The 14,376-nt window shown below is 44.9% G+C and overlaps 1 pseudogene; it reads left to right on the forward strand.

Annotated features, from left to right (window-relative positions):
• The first annotated feature begins 3,790 nt into the window (after positions 1-3,790).
• On the forward strand, positions 3,791-3,899 carry LOC116071832 (annotated as a pseudogene).
• The last annotated feature ends 10,477 nt before the right edge of the window (positions 3,900-14,376 follow it).

The raw sequence follows: 14,376 nt of genomic DNA on the forward strand, positions 1-14,376 counted from the left end.
TGGCACCTCGATCCACTCACAAATACTTCATGGATGCACTAGCAGTACAGTCAGTAGAGTGGATATAGCAAACATAAATCAGCATTGGTCCTAGCAGAGACAGCCAGGCCTCGAGTCAGCAGAAGGGACCAGGAGGGACCAGGAGGAACACCAGGATAAATTCTCACTCAGCTGTGCCTTTCTCAGTGAAGTGATCAGACACAAGACACACAAGCTTTGCACGCCTCAATCTCCATCTTTGGCCATGGAGTCCTTTTTATACTCCTTCCAATCATCACGTATCCTCCATGGATGAGCCTCAGCATGTGAGTCTGTATATAATCTCCAGTGAAACCAGATGTGGTGTCAATGCCTATGATCAGAAGTTCAAGACCAGCCTTAGCTATATAGTAAGTGAGAGACCTGTCTGGATTGCACAATGCTCTGTCTTACAGTCAACAAAGTGCTTGCTGTACAAACACGAGGTCCTGAGATGACCTGCATTGATTCCCAGCACTCATACTGCCTTAGTCCTGATGTTAGAGGAGAAAGTGTTCCCTTGATTCATAATTCCAGGTTACGATCACTGTGGGAACCCTGGCTGGCAGAACTTGAAGCAGCTAGTCATCTTACATTCACAGACAAGAGGAGAGCCAGCACAGGAAGAGGTGGCTCAGAGGTTAGAGGTACTTCCTGCCAGGCCTGACAGCCTGAGTTTGCTTTCTCAACGCCTACACGGTAGGAGAGCACTGAGTCCCGTAAGTTGACCTCTGACCTCCATACATATACCATGGCATGCACCCCTTCCCAACACATAAATAAAAGGGGCAGAGAGCAATAAATGAGTGCTCACACAATCCAGGGTCCCTGCCTCAAAAAGGTGCCGCATAAGTGGGTGGGTCTTCACTGCATTAAGCTGATGTAGATAATCCCTACAAACATGCCTGCATGTCCTTCTAGGTGATTCTAGGCATCATCAAGAAGACAATGAACACTGATGCTTGCGCACATAAGAAGTCCTGCTTGGTGACTTGAACTCTTTATGCAAGGCCTGGGAAAAGCAGAATACACAGATTCCTGGAGCATAATGGCCATCCAGTCTATATAAATCTGTGATCTACAGGGCCAGGGAGAGATCCAGCCTCGATAAGTAAGGTGAAGAGGGAGCTATCCCAAAAGCTGTTGCCTGTACCTGGGATATGTTCTTCTAGCTGGGCTGCCTTGTCTGGCCTCAATAGGAGAGGAAGTGCCTAGCCTCGCAGAGACTTGAAGTGCCAGGCTGGGGGAATACTCAGGGGGACACCCCTTCAGAGAAGAAGGAAGGGGGGGTAGGGGAAGGATTATGGGAGAGGGTGGCCAGGAGTTGGGGTCAGTGAGCAGGAAGAGGGCCACGTAAGGGACAAGTTTTATTCTTCTAGGGCATACCCAAAGTGACCCACTTCTTCCCAGTGTTGACATTTAAGTGCCCATGACCTAGATGCAGTCATTTCCCACAATCTCATCAACTGACAGCCACCCTGAAATACATGAAGACTGGTAGTGACATAACAGAGATTTTCCTGGTTTTCATATTTGACCTTGGACTGGCTAAACACCTTTAGTCTTTTGGAGCCTGTTTACAGTGAGGCACCTGACTCCATCATCTGTCATTACTACTTTCCCCAACCCGCCAAAACCCTTAGGTATTGCCCTGGGTGGTTCATTCCAGTATAGTAGTATTCTATCCAAGTTTATTAGCAAAATATTTAACAGTCATATTGCAAGCTGGGAGCTGGTAGTACTCCAGCGATGGAATCTTCACTGCCAGATGGAAAATATCTGACCCAGTTCCAAATTCTAATATTAAAGGTCATTTTTTTTTTTATTGTTGTGGTTTTGTTTTGAGACTGAGTCTTGTATAGCACAAGCTGGTGTCAAAGTTAGCTTGGTATGTGACTGAGGATAAGCCTGAACTTCAAATGCTCCTGACCTCATAGTGTGGGTGCTGACATTATAGTTACATGTATATGCCACCACATGTGGCTTTATGTGGTGCTGGGAATCAAATCCAGTGGCTTGTGCTGTCTAGGCAAACACTTCCTTATCTGATTCACATCCTTAGCTCTACAATCTGTGCCCTCAAATCATTTTCTTTTTTACCAAACTATCTTAGGTTGGATTGCCCAGGAAGTGGATTGACATGCAATGATTTTCGTGCAGCTGATTATTAATACTTGTTTTCCAACTCCCTACTTGTACAACTGCTGAATGCACTGATGTAACCACAATATCAGAGTAATTTCAGAGTGGTTAGCACTGCCCATAGGCTCTTCTTCTCCCTGTACTGAACAGTCATCAGATGCAGGCTCCCAGGCTATCCCCAGGGAATTCCCAGAGAGAATGTACATGAGAGTTGTCACCCTCCACTCTTCCCAGCAGCTGAGAGGTGATCTGGGAGATACACCAGCACTTACCTCAGAGATTACAACTAAAATTGTAACAGAGGATTAAACAAAGAGGGAGTCAATAGGAGTCACTAGAGACTCCTACAGTTGTGGGACAATAGGAAGAATTGTCAGAGAAGTCATGGTGTACTCCTGCAGAGAAAGAGGCAGGAGGATCAGGAATTCAAGGGTGTCCTCAGCCAGCTTTATGTGAGACGCTGTCTCAAGACAAAGGTAGCCACCAGAAAGAAGGAAGAAGGAAAGCAGAGAGCCATGGGAGTTGTCTGCAGGGGGGTAGGAGTTTTAATCCAGTGTTGAAACATAAAAAACGAAAAATTCCAGCCTGATGCCTCACACATGGAACGCCAGCTCTCAGGAGCTGGCTGTGGAAGAGTTACCAGGTGGAGTACAGCCTTAGCTATAAATGAGGTTAAAGCTAGCCTGGGCTATACCCCATCTCAAAAATAAAAACAAACAACAGAGCAGCGCAAAATTCCACGGCAGAAAGACCAAATCTAATTTCAGCTCACCCAGCAAGTAAGACCAGAGTCCACACCAGTTCACGTTTTCTGATTCATTAACATTCTTAATTCTATTTTTCTCTCTTGAATCTTTATAGGTAATTCCTTTTTTTTTATCTCTTTCAGAGCAGTTGATCCATAGAAGCTATGCAGTGTTTGTGGAAATTTAGTTCTTAACTTCATTATCTCCTACTAGAAAAAAATTGAGACTAGGTATCATGTGTGTGTAGGTAGGGGGATCATGGGCTGAGGTGTTGAGGATTGAGTAAAAGGTCTCACATACACATGCTAATTCTACCTCTGAGCTTTGCACCCAATCCCACATTTTTTTTTTTTAAACAAAATTTGTCGTGGTATACCAAGAAAGTTTAATTGAAAACACTCAGCAGATGCAAGAGACTGAGCCATCATAGAACTGCGGCAAACTGGAACTGTCACCTCAGTCTAGGCCTCCAGACTGGTGATTATTTTTAAAAGAAAAACAGTTGAGAAAATGATTACCATCCTAGGAGACTGTAATCATTCCAAACAGCCTGGGAATTTGTCACCAAAGCTCTCACCTAGTCAGAGCATATTGGCCCAACATATTAAGAAGACATTGAAAATGATGACCTAGCATGCCCAGAGAACTTTGTGGGAACCCCCTGCTTTCTGAGGGCCTGTTGTCACCACAGCCTTTCCCATAGTTAAGAATTAATATGCCAGCTGGGCAGTGGTGGCACATGCCTTTAGTCCTAGCAGTTGGAAGGCAGAGGCAGGCAGATCTCTGAGTTCGAGGCTAGCCTGGTCTACAGAGTGGGTTCTAGTACAGCCAGAGCTATACAGAGTAACTCTGTCTCGAAAAACCAAAAGACTTAATATGCCTACCCCTAGAGGCCTTGCAGGTGTGGCTGCTATGTCATGTGAGAGGAGAGAGGCTATGTCTATGTTCAGTGTTCTGACCTGTGAACATCTGAAAGACTAGTAGCCTAACATTCCCTGGAAACAGCGAGCCTGAGATGACCACCAGAACAGCCCCATGGGGCCTGGACAGGAAGCTAGTCTGAGATGACCACCAGTCCAGTGCCATGGGGCCTGGGGGCAGTGTGTTTGTGTATGTGTGTGTGTGTGTGTGTGTGTATGTGTGTGTGTGTGTGTACAGACAGTGCCCCAGACGATCCCTGCCCAATGCCATAATGCATGAGTGGAACAGAGCACTTCTGAGACCACTCTTGAGATGACCCCAGACACTCAGAGACCCCAGACTCCACTATGAGGACAAAGTGGTGAGAAATGGAAGAGAAAGAGAAGCAGAAGGGTGTGGACACAATGAAGAGAGGCAGAACTGGAGACTCAAGGCTAGTGAGGAACAGCCTGATGTGTGTAGCTGGTGAGTCTACCTGGGACTATGGTGGGGTCCTGGCCCGGGCTGCCACCTGGGGCCATGTCTAGGTCTGTTACCACCAAAGGCCAGGTGGACGCCCCTGGTCTGTGCTCCTGCCCAGGAACATGTTCATGTCTGAGAGCAGTGCAAAACTGGTCCCACTCCTTACCTGGGTATTGTGGAGAGCTGACCCCACCCCAGCCAGCTGGAGTACTTGGGACATTGCAGCCCACCCCCCAATTGTGGGAGTTGTGGGTGAGCTGGCCCTAAAGGCTACAAGTGTAGGAGAGCTAGCCTTATAACTCATCTTTCCTGCAGTGGTGTAGACAAGGGAGAGACACCCTCCTTCCCCCCATGGTTCCTCTCAACCTGTGGCAGGTGAGAGACCTGGCCTTGGGGCCATGAGAGCTGGCCCAGACCCTCACCAGCTGCAGCACTTGGGAGACTGGCCCCTGCACCTTGCCTGGGCAGCACAGTAGAGCTGGCTCCGAGGGTGTGAGTGTGGGAGAGCTGGGCCTGCCACTTGTCTGCTCTGTGGAGACAAAAACAAGGGAGAGTTGTGCCCCCTCATTCCTTGTCACTTACAGCAGACAGGAGATCTGGCCCCAATAGCATCAGAGTGGAAGAGATGGCCCTGCCTCTCATCTGATGTAGCAATCAGGAGAGCAGGCCCTGCGCCTCACCTGGGCAGCAGAGTAGAGCTGGTTTGGGAGTTGCTGGTGAGCCAGTTCCTGAGGGCATGAGAGTGGAAGAGTTAGCAGAGGGCCTGACTGTCTCAGGTTCCTCTCATACCCAGCTCCAGGGCTTTGAAAAAGCCTCCATGGCCCACCCTAACACCTACCCCATCAATGGGCTGTTGATGCAGAGCAACAAGAAGATATCTGAGAAGAGTCCCAGTGAGGTTCCCATATAGATAGAATAGCAGCAGCCAGAGAGGCCGCTTACCAGACCAACAAGTCATTGCAATGAACATTTGCAAGCGAAGAAGTGTGGACACTATATGGCACATATAACATACTATATTATTATATATATTTCATTCATATTCTTTAGTTGTGACCTGTAGACGCATATTAGGGTTTGGGAAAGAGGGCTCATTGGCTAAGAGACCTCACTACTTTTCTCAAGGACCAGAGTTTAGTTCCTGGTACCTAAGTCAGACAGCTGACAACTACCTATAACTCCAGCTTTAAAGGATCTGATGCCCTCTTCTGGTTTCCACTGGTACCTGCCCTTGTGTGCACATACCCATGGACACAGACATCTACACACAATTAAAAATAAAATATATCTTTAAAAGTATGCATTCTTGGGTTGGGGAGATGGTTCAATGGGTAAAATGCTTACTGTGTAAGGAGTTATCTTTAGCATCGTGGGTGTGGGTATGTCTGTAACCCAACACTTGGAGGGAGAGATAAGAGAATCCCTGGGGCTTGCTGCTTAGTAAGTCTAGCCAACCAGTGAGCTTTGGATTCAGTGAGAACCTGTGCTTAGCAAGTTTGAGGCCCCTGGTTTGATCCTCACATCATAAAAAAAAATAATTCTGGCTGAGTGGTGGTGGCACACGCCTTTCATCCCAGCACTTGGGAGGCAGAGGCAGGTGGATTTCTGATTTCGAGGCCAACCTGGTCTACAGAGTGAGTTCCAGGACAGCCAGGGCTACATAGAGAAACTCTGTCTCAAAAAACCAAAAAATAAAAAATAAAAAATAAAAAAAATTCTGGGCCAGCAATGCATCTGTATAAACCCAATGATTCTAAACACATTTTGTTTCAGATTGTTCATGTGTTGAACCTTGGGACTGATTCAAATTAGGCTTAACTTCAGCATATGGGGTGGCTGCTCACTGTTTTTTCTTAATTTCTGTTGTTGTTTCTGAGACAGGGTCTTGCTCTATAGTTGTGAAGCTCACCATGTAGCTCAGGCTGACCTTGAACCTGCAGTGTTCTGCCCTCTGACTCCCAAGTGCTGAGATTGCAGGATGTGTCACTAGACTTGGTCTAAATCGTCAGTGATATTGAGCAAGAAGGATTACATTTTCCTTCAAAATACATTTAAGTGTAAATGAAGTAAACTATGAATATTCAATTCTGAAATGGGAAACAGAGTAGCCTTCCAAAAGACAATTAATCCTGACACTTAAGATCTCTATTCATGTTTTCACACTAATATATATATAATATATATGTTATATATATATAATATATATATATTATATATTATATATATATAATATATAATATATATATATGGATCCAAACATATAGCCATTGTTTTTGAAAATACCTGAAGACCGGAATGTTCAGTTTTTAATTAGGATCTTTGCCATTTCGTGTGGAGACCATTGAGAAAGGCAGCCGGTTCTCTCAGGAGGGGACACACATTTGCCGAACACACTAGGCTGCTGTGTACAATCCAAACTCCAGTGCATGGTTCACAGTGAGAAACAAATCTTTCCCAAACCTAAGGCCTTCCATTAGCATAATAAGCACTGCATTTTCTCCCAGTAGGTGAACATTATTTCTAGCAATCTTCTGCACCATAAAACAAATTTCAATAATTTTTAAAGGGTTTTTTGTTTTGTTGTTTCCAGTTTACATAGAGCTGGGATCAAACTCAAGACTTCAGGCATGCTAGGCAAGCAAGCACTCTATCAACCAAGCTACATCTGCAACTGTGGAGGTTTAAATGAGAAATGTCTCCCATAGGCTCAGACATTTGAATTCTTGGTCACCAGTTTGGCAGCGTTCTGTGGGAGAAGCCATGGAACCTTTGGGAGATGCTACGGGCAAGATGAGTAACCGTCACAAACGTTCCTTTGGGAGGATGACTCTGAATACATACACTTCCAATACCAAAGTAAACAGCAATCCTGTACACAAGTTCCTCATATATAGAAGCCAGACAGTCTCTAGGACCTTTATATGGAGGTCTTCCTTTGTGGAAGGTGCACAAGCTACTCAGGAGCCTGACCGTTTGGTTATACTGTTGCTGAGGTCTAGCTCACTACCGAGTCCCTCTGACCTTTGCTGGAGAAAGTGGCAGGCAATCTTCAGACCCCAAGCGAGTAGGATCACAGACTCCCAGCTCAGCACTCCTCCTAGCTCATCTTGTTCAGTTGCTATGAGAACCGCATCTCTGTTCCAGAGGATCGACTGCACTGCAGTGCCAGGCTGAGCTATTAATTAATTGAAGAGTTACGTTCTATATCCTGGAGTACCTTCAAGAATTTGGGGGTATTCTTGGTGAGCAATGGAAGGACCTTGTCGGGAGTAGAAGAAGCCCTGAGTGAATGTGTGTGGTTGACATGACCATGACAGGTACGAGTGCCTCAGACCTGTGTCAAGTTGGCAAAGCCTTCCCAATATGGGTTAGGCCCAGAATGGTAAAGCCTTCCTCTGATCCGACTCCAGGTGCTTATCCACAGTTTCTAGTGTGAGCAAAAACAAGCCACTGCAGGTTCTTCCTCCAAGGTGATTATAAGTAGAGACTGCTCCCCGCTCCCCCTGTGCTGTGTGTAGCAAACCTGTAGTGTTCCAGGTTACTGCAGTAGTTCATACCACTCCAGCAGTATGGACAACCAACCTGACCCACCTGTTCTGTATGCCTATCTGCCATTTCTTCATTCCCTCCACACCCCAGTCAGGTTTCTAGATCCAAGCCTCACGGGATTCAGTAGAAAATAATGCCAAAGCATAACTGATCCCTACCAAAGCCTGTTGCAGGATATTTGATCCCACTGCAAACCCTGAGATTGTGAACCAGAAAAACCTGTTTCTAGATGTGGTGTGGCTCAGCCCTAGCATATACCCTTAAGCTAAGAGTTTTCTGTTTATTGTAAACAAGATTAAATAAAGTCAATCATAGGTCAGGAGGTAGAGCAAGCAACCTGTTGACAGGAAGTGAATACAGCAAAAAACGCTAGAGAGTGAAAGGAAGTCAGGAGGACAGATAAAGAGATACACAGGAAGTAGAAAGAAGGGACATGACTTTGGAAAGTTCTTAAGATAGTGTGGTGAAGGAGAATGGGCTTTCTTTCTCCTGGGAGGTGGGCTGAGGAGGAAGTCAGCTGGGCGCTTTCTCTGCCTCTCTGAGCTAGCAGGTTTTCACCACAGCATCTGGCTCCTGAATCTTCCTTTGGTAAAACAAACTACTGGGATTTTTTTTTGGGGGGGGGTGTTCTCTGTGTAGCCCTGGCTGTCCTGGAACTCACTCTGTAGGCTGGCCTGGAATTCAGAAATCCGCCTGCCTTTGCCTCCCAAGTGCTGGGATTAAAGGTGTGCACCACCACTGCCTGGCAGGAAACTAAAAACATCAAAACTCCTTGTGTTCCACTGGCAACTGAGAAGTCACAGGGTTTTGATGGCCATGGGCCTTTGTAGCCATTAGTAAGGGAGAAGTGTTTATATGCAATCCCAGAATGGGAAGACAGAGGCAGGAAGAGCTCAAAGGCCAGCTTGGGGTATCTGCTGAAGTGCTGTCTCATTTCTAGCCACCTCCCCTTCAAACAACAACAAACAAACATAAGATCAAGAATGAGGCAGAAAGGGTTGTAGGCAAATGAGCAGGTATATGTGCTGTCTATGCAAGCTTGATGACATGAATGCCACCCCTGGGACAGAAGTGGCACTGAAGAAGCTGTCTAGACTGGAGAAGCTGAGTAAAAAGTGAGAGAAGGGTGTTGTAGGGGATGAGGTAATGTTACTGGAAGCATCTTACTACAGTGACTTTTTTCTTTCTTTAAAGAACAAACCCTGGGATGGTGAGATGGCTCAGTGGTTAAGAGCACTGACTGCTCTTTGGAAGGTCCTGAGTTCAAATCCCAGCAACCACATGGTGACTCACAACCATCTGTACAGCTACAGTGTACTTATAATACATAAAATAAATACATCTTTTTAAAAAAAAGGAACAAACCCATTAGAGGCATCTAGAAAGTCAGATAATGAAGATGAGGAGGCAATCGTTACTGCCAGGAATGACATTAAGTTGCCCAGTTTATGTAAATGGACATCATGTGATCAGTAAGAATATTTACATAGTCTTGGTGCCCTCGTGTGAGTTCAAAGCCAGCCTGGATACCTTAGGGAGACCCTGTCTGAAACTAAAATAAAGAAGGGTTGGAGTGTAGCTCTGTGTTAGATTAGAGAACCTGCCTAGCATGCAAAAGCACTTGTTAGGTCATTGGAACTACAAAAAAGTTGATGCGGTCATATATATAACATAAAACATTATTTAGTCATAATAAAGAATTTAGAGCATGCACACTCACACAAATGCCAAACAAACTAATAAATATAAGAATAATAATGAAGTTTAAAAAAAATAAGCTAGGTATGGTGGCTCATATCTGTAACTCCAGAATTTTAGGAGTAGAGGGAAGAGCAGAGGGATCCAAGGTCAGCAGTCTCCCCTATGCAGGGACTCAGAGGCTGTCTGGGTTGCATGAGTCAGAGTCTTATAAAACCAACAACACAACACACACACACACACACACACACACACACACACATGCAAAACATAACCAACTAAACAACAGTAAGAAGAGTTTGTCCCACAGGCCTTTTAGTATGTTCACTACAATAGTTCAAGTTCTTTATCTAGAGGGTTGTTTTATTGTTATTTTTGAGACAGGGTTTGTTACATAGCCCAGGCTGGCTCTGGGTTCTCAGGCTCCCCGTGTGCTGTGTGAGCATGCCCAGCTTGGGGGGCTGCTTCCTTTAGGTTTGGTGTTTCTTCCTTATAATTAGGCCGTTGTTATCTCCTGGTGTCAGTCGGTGCTTCCCGACTTGGATTCTCTCATCCCACGATGCTGTGAGCCTGGAGAGCAGCCACTAAAGCTTGGTTTATTGCTTAAACTGAATGGGAGTTGGAGATTCTATTGTAAGCTTCACACTTAACATGCTGGAAGTAAAATATAAAGAAGTATTGGACTAGATGGCCAGATAGCCACAAGGGGAGAGAAAAATGTAAATTGGAATAAGGCAAACAACAAACCTAAGGCCAGGAGGGGTGGTACATGCTTGTAGTCTCAGTGCTTGGGAGGCTGAGGCAGGAGGATTGCTTTGAGTTTGAGGCCAGCCTGAGCTACATAATAAGTTCAGAGCCAGCCCAGCCCAGGGTATGTAATAAAATGATCCAGCACAGAAAGTAATTTGAGAACTCAGCCAAGTCACGGATTTTGACACGCCTACCCTTGGGCATGCCTTATCCTATCTCTGAGTGGCTTTCTCTCTCTCTCTCTCTCTCTCTCTTTCTTTTTTTAATATTTATTTTGTTTATTTTATGTATATGAGTACATTGTAGCTGTACAGATGGCCGTGACCTATCATGTGTGTGGCTTCTGGGAATTGAACTCAGGGCTTCTGCTGGCCCTGCTCGCTCCAGTGTAATTCACTGTAGCTGTCATCAGACACACCAGAAGAGGGCGTCAGATCTCATTACGGGTGGTTGTGAGCCACCATGTGGTTGCTGGGATCCGAACTCAGGACCTTTGGAAGAGCAGTCAGTGGTCTTACCCGCTGAGCCATCTCGCCAGCGAGTGGCTTTCTTTCTAAAGCTCACAGTGGTTACATCCACTTTAAACATTTTTTCCTAATAAATGTGTTTCATGCTGGTTCCAGAGCCCCAGAGTCTGAGATCTCTGAGGAGACCCTCTCAGGCTGCTACAGGTGGTCGGTAAAACTGTATCCCTTGCCAAACCCAATGCTAATTAAGTCTGGTGTGGTAGCTCACACCAGTGCTCAAAGCACTTGGCAGGCTGAGGCATTAGAATTGCCTCTGTCTCCCAAGTGCTGGAATTAAAGGCATGTGCCACTACTGCCCATTTTTTGTTTTGTTTTGTTTTGTTTTAACACTTATTTATTGTTATATGTAAGTACACTGTAGCTGTCTTCAGATACACCAGAAGAGGGTGTCAGATCTCATTATGGGTGGTTTTGAGCTACCATGTGGTTGCTGGGATTTGAACTCAGGACCTTCGGAAAAGCAGTCAGTGCTCTTAACCACTGAGCCATCTCACCAGCCCCCATTCCAGGCACTCTTAATCCAATGTTTTTCGTTTTTTATTTTTTGAGGCAGATCTCTCTGCATAGCCCAAACAGGCCTCTGTCCCATCCTCCTTAGGGGGATTAGAGGTCTAGGCCACCACCTGAAAGATGTGCTCTTTAAAGTACTAGAAAACTATATTTCAAAACATTTCTCACATTCTCTTCAATGGAAGTGAAACAATTTGAAACTGTAAGTGATTGTAGATGTTCCCAGGAGGGGAAGCAGTAAGAGTGGCTGTTTGTGGGTAACAAGGACCTAAGATGGCCCTCATTCCCTGTCAGCCTTGTCAAAAAGACAGACTGCAGTCACTGTCCCCTGTTATGAAGAGACAGTGACCACATCAACTCTTATAAAGAAAAGCATTTAATTGGGGCTGGCTTACAGTCTCAGAGGTTTAGTTCAGTATCAGCATGGTGGGAAGCATGGCAGAACGCCAGTAGACATGGTGCTGGAGAAGGAGCTGAGAGTTCTACTGTTGGTCTAAAGGCATCAGAGTGGGGAGGGGGCACTAGGCCTGGCTTGAACATTTGAAACCCCAGAACCCCAGAAACCTCAGAGACATGTCACTCAAGGAGACACATCTCCTAGTCTTTTCAAAGTGAGTCACTTCTTAAGAATTCAAATCTATGAATGAACCAATCGGGGCCATTCCTACTTAAACCACCACATTTCACTCCCTGGCCACCATAAGCTTGTAGCCATATCATAATGCAAAAGTACATTCAGTTTAACTTCAAAAGTCCCCATAGTATATAAATCTCAACATTGCTTGGTTTTGGTTTTTGGTTTTTCGAGACAGGGTTTCTCTGTGTAGCCCCGGCTGTCCTGGAAATTACTCTGTAGACCAGGCTGGCCTGGAACTCAGGAATCTGTCTGCCTCTGCCTCCCAAGTGCTGGGATTAAAGGTGTGTGCCACCACCACCTGGCTCAACACTATTTAAAAGTCCAAAGTTGAAAGGCTTTTCTGAGACTCATGCCACTTTCTTAACTGTGATCCCCTGTAAAATCAAAATAAGAAAGCTGATCACATACTTCCAACATATAATGGCACAGGATATCTATTACCATTCCAAAAGGGAGCATAGTGAGGAAATACTGGGCCTAAGCAAGATTGAAAACCAGCCTGGCAAACTCCAAGTTCTCAATCTCCATGTCTGATGTCAGAGTGATCTTCAGATCTCCAATTCCTTTCATCTTTGTTGACTACAGCACAATTATTTTTCTTGAGCTGGTTCTACTCCCTGTTAGCAGCTCTCCTCAGAAGGTATCCCATGGCATTTTCAACATGTTGGGGTCTCCAGTAAAATCCAGGACTCACCTTCACAGCTTCATACAATGGCTTCTCTGGGCCTCCATGCAAGGATACTCATTGACACAAGCCTGGCCTCGGTGGCCTTCCTTAGCTGTGGAAGGAGCTTCCATAATTCCTTTCTTATATCCTTGACTCTAAAGCCAGAGTCATGTGGCTGAAGATGCCAGGTTCTGCTGCTTGCTGGGGCTGGAACATTTGCACCAGCTTTCTGGTTTTGATGGTTTCCTTCACTGCTTAATCATTCCTTTATTCTCTTGCACAAGCCAGAAGTTTAGCTGAGTAGAGCCTTGCCCTGAGGTGGCCATTCTCTTTATATCACTTAGCATCAGGCTTTTCTTTACACTTGCTATTTCTTTGAGCACAGGACTTACACTTCTTGGCACTTCTTTTCTTCTCACACTGTATATTTTGTATTTTCCCTTGCTCAGCTTGCTTCTTTTCATTATAGATATGCATAAAGTGATCAAACCACATGACAGAGTCAATACTGGGCTGTCTTGAAATCTCCTCTGCCAATTCCTTTAATCCAAACCTCTTCAATTTAGCCTCAGGCAGACTTTTGGGGGCAAGGGAAAAAAATTCTTTTGGGGTATCCTTTGTCAAAATATCACAAGAACAGTCTTCAGGCCACTTATTAGTATTCCCCTCTGAAAACTCTGGAGTTAGGCCATCATAATTGTGCCTGCTGTCAGCATCTCTATCTTCCCTGCTCTTACTGGTATGACCCATTCAGCCTCGCTTAAAGGGTTTAACTGCTTTCCTAATTCAAAGTTCCAAAATCACATTCACCAACAAGACTTGGTCAGACCTATCACATTATCCCACTCCTGGTACCAACTAAGACAAGTCAGTGTTCTATTGCTGTGAAGACACACTATAACCACAGTAACTCTTATAAAGAAAGCATTTAATTGGGGCTTGCTTACAGGTTCAGAGGTTTATTCCAGTATCAGCATGGTGACATACAGGAGGTCATGGTGCTGGAGAAGGGGCTAAAATTACTATATACAGATCCACAGGCAACAGGAAAAGAGAGACACTGGGCCTGGCTTGGACTTTTGAAACCTCAAAGCCTACCCCCAGTGACACACTTCTTCCAACAAGGCCACACCTCCATGCCATTCCCTAAGCATATGAGCCTACAGAGCCATTTTTATTCAAACCACCACAGTCATTTAAGAAGAGAAGCCTCAACTGAAGAATTGTCTAGATCAGATGGCCTATGGGGGATTGTCCTGATTACTAACTAATGCAGGATATCCTGGCCTACTGTGGATGGCACCATCCTTAGGTAGGTGCCCATGGGATGAACAAGAAAGCTAGCTAAGAATGAGAATGTGAGCAAGACAGAGAACAAGCCAGCAAGCATCATTCCTTCATGGCTTCTCTCTTTAGGTTCCTGTCTTGACGTCCCTCAATGATAAATTGTGATCTGGAACTACAAGAAAACAAACCCTTTCCTCCCTAGGTTGACTTAGGTTATGATGAACATCATGTGACATTTTGGTTAAAGATATCTGGGAGTTTCAACAATTCAATTAAAAGGAGATTTTACTTGTCTTCTACAGTATACAAAAGATTAAAATAGTAACTAGAATTTTGACTTGTATTAAATAGTCAATATATACTGATATCAATATAACTAGTTAAATATAACTGTTCAGGAATTACACAAACTTTCTGGAATGTTCATGTTAATATGTATCCAAATATAACATAGAGAAGGTT

This window comes from Mastomys coucha, unplaced genomic scaffold, assembly GCF_008632895.1.
Source record: "Mastomys coucha isolate ucsf_1 unplaced genomic scaffold, UCSF_Mcou_1 pScaffold22, whole genome shotgun sequence".
In the NCBI taxonomy this organism is placed as follows: Eukaryota; Metazoa; Chordata; class Mammalia; order Rodentia; family Muridae; genus Mastomys; species Mastomys coucha.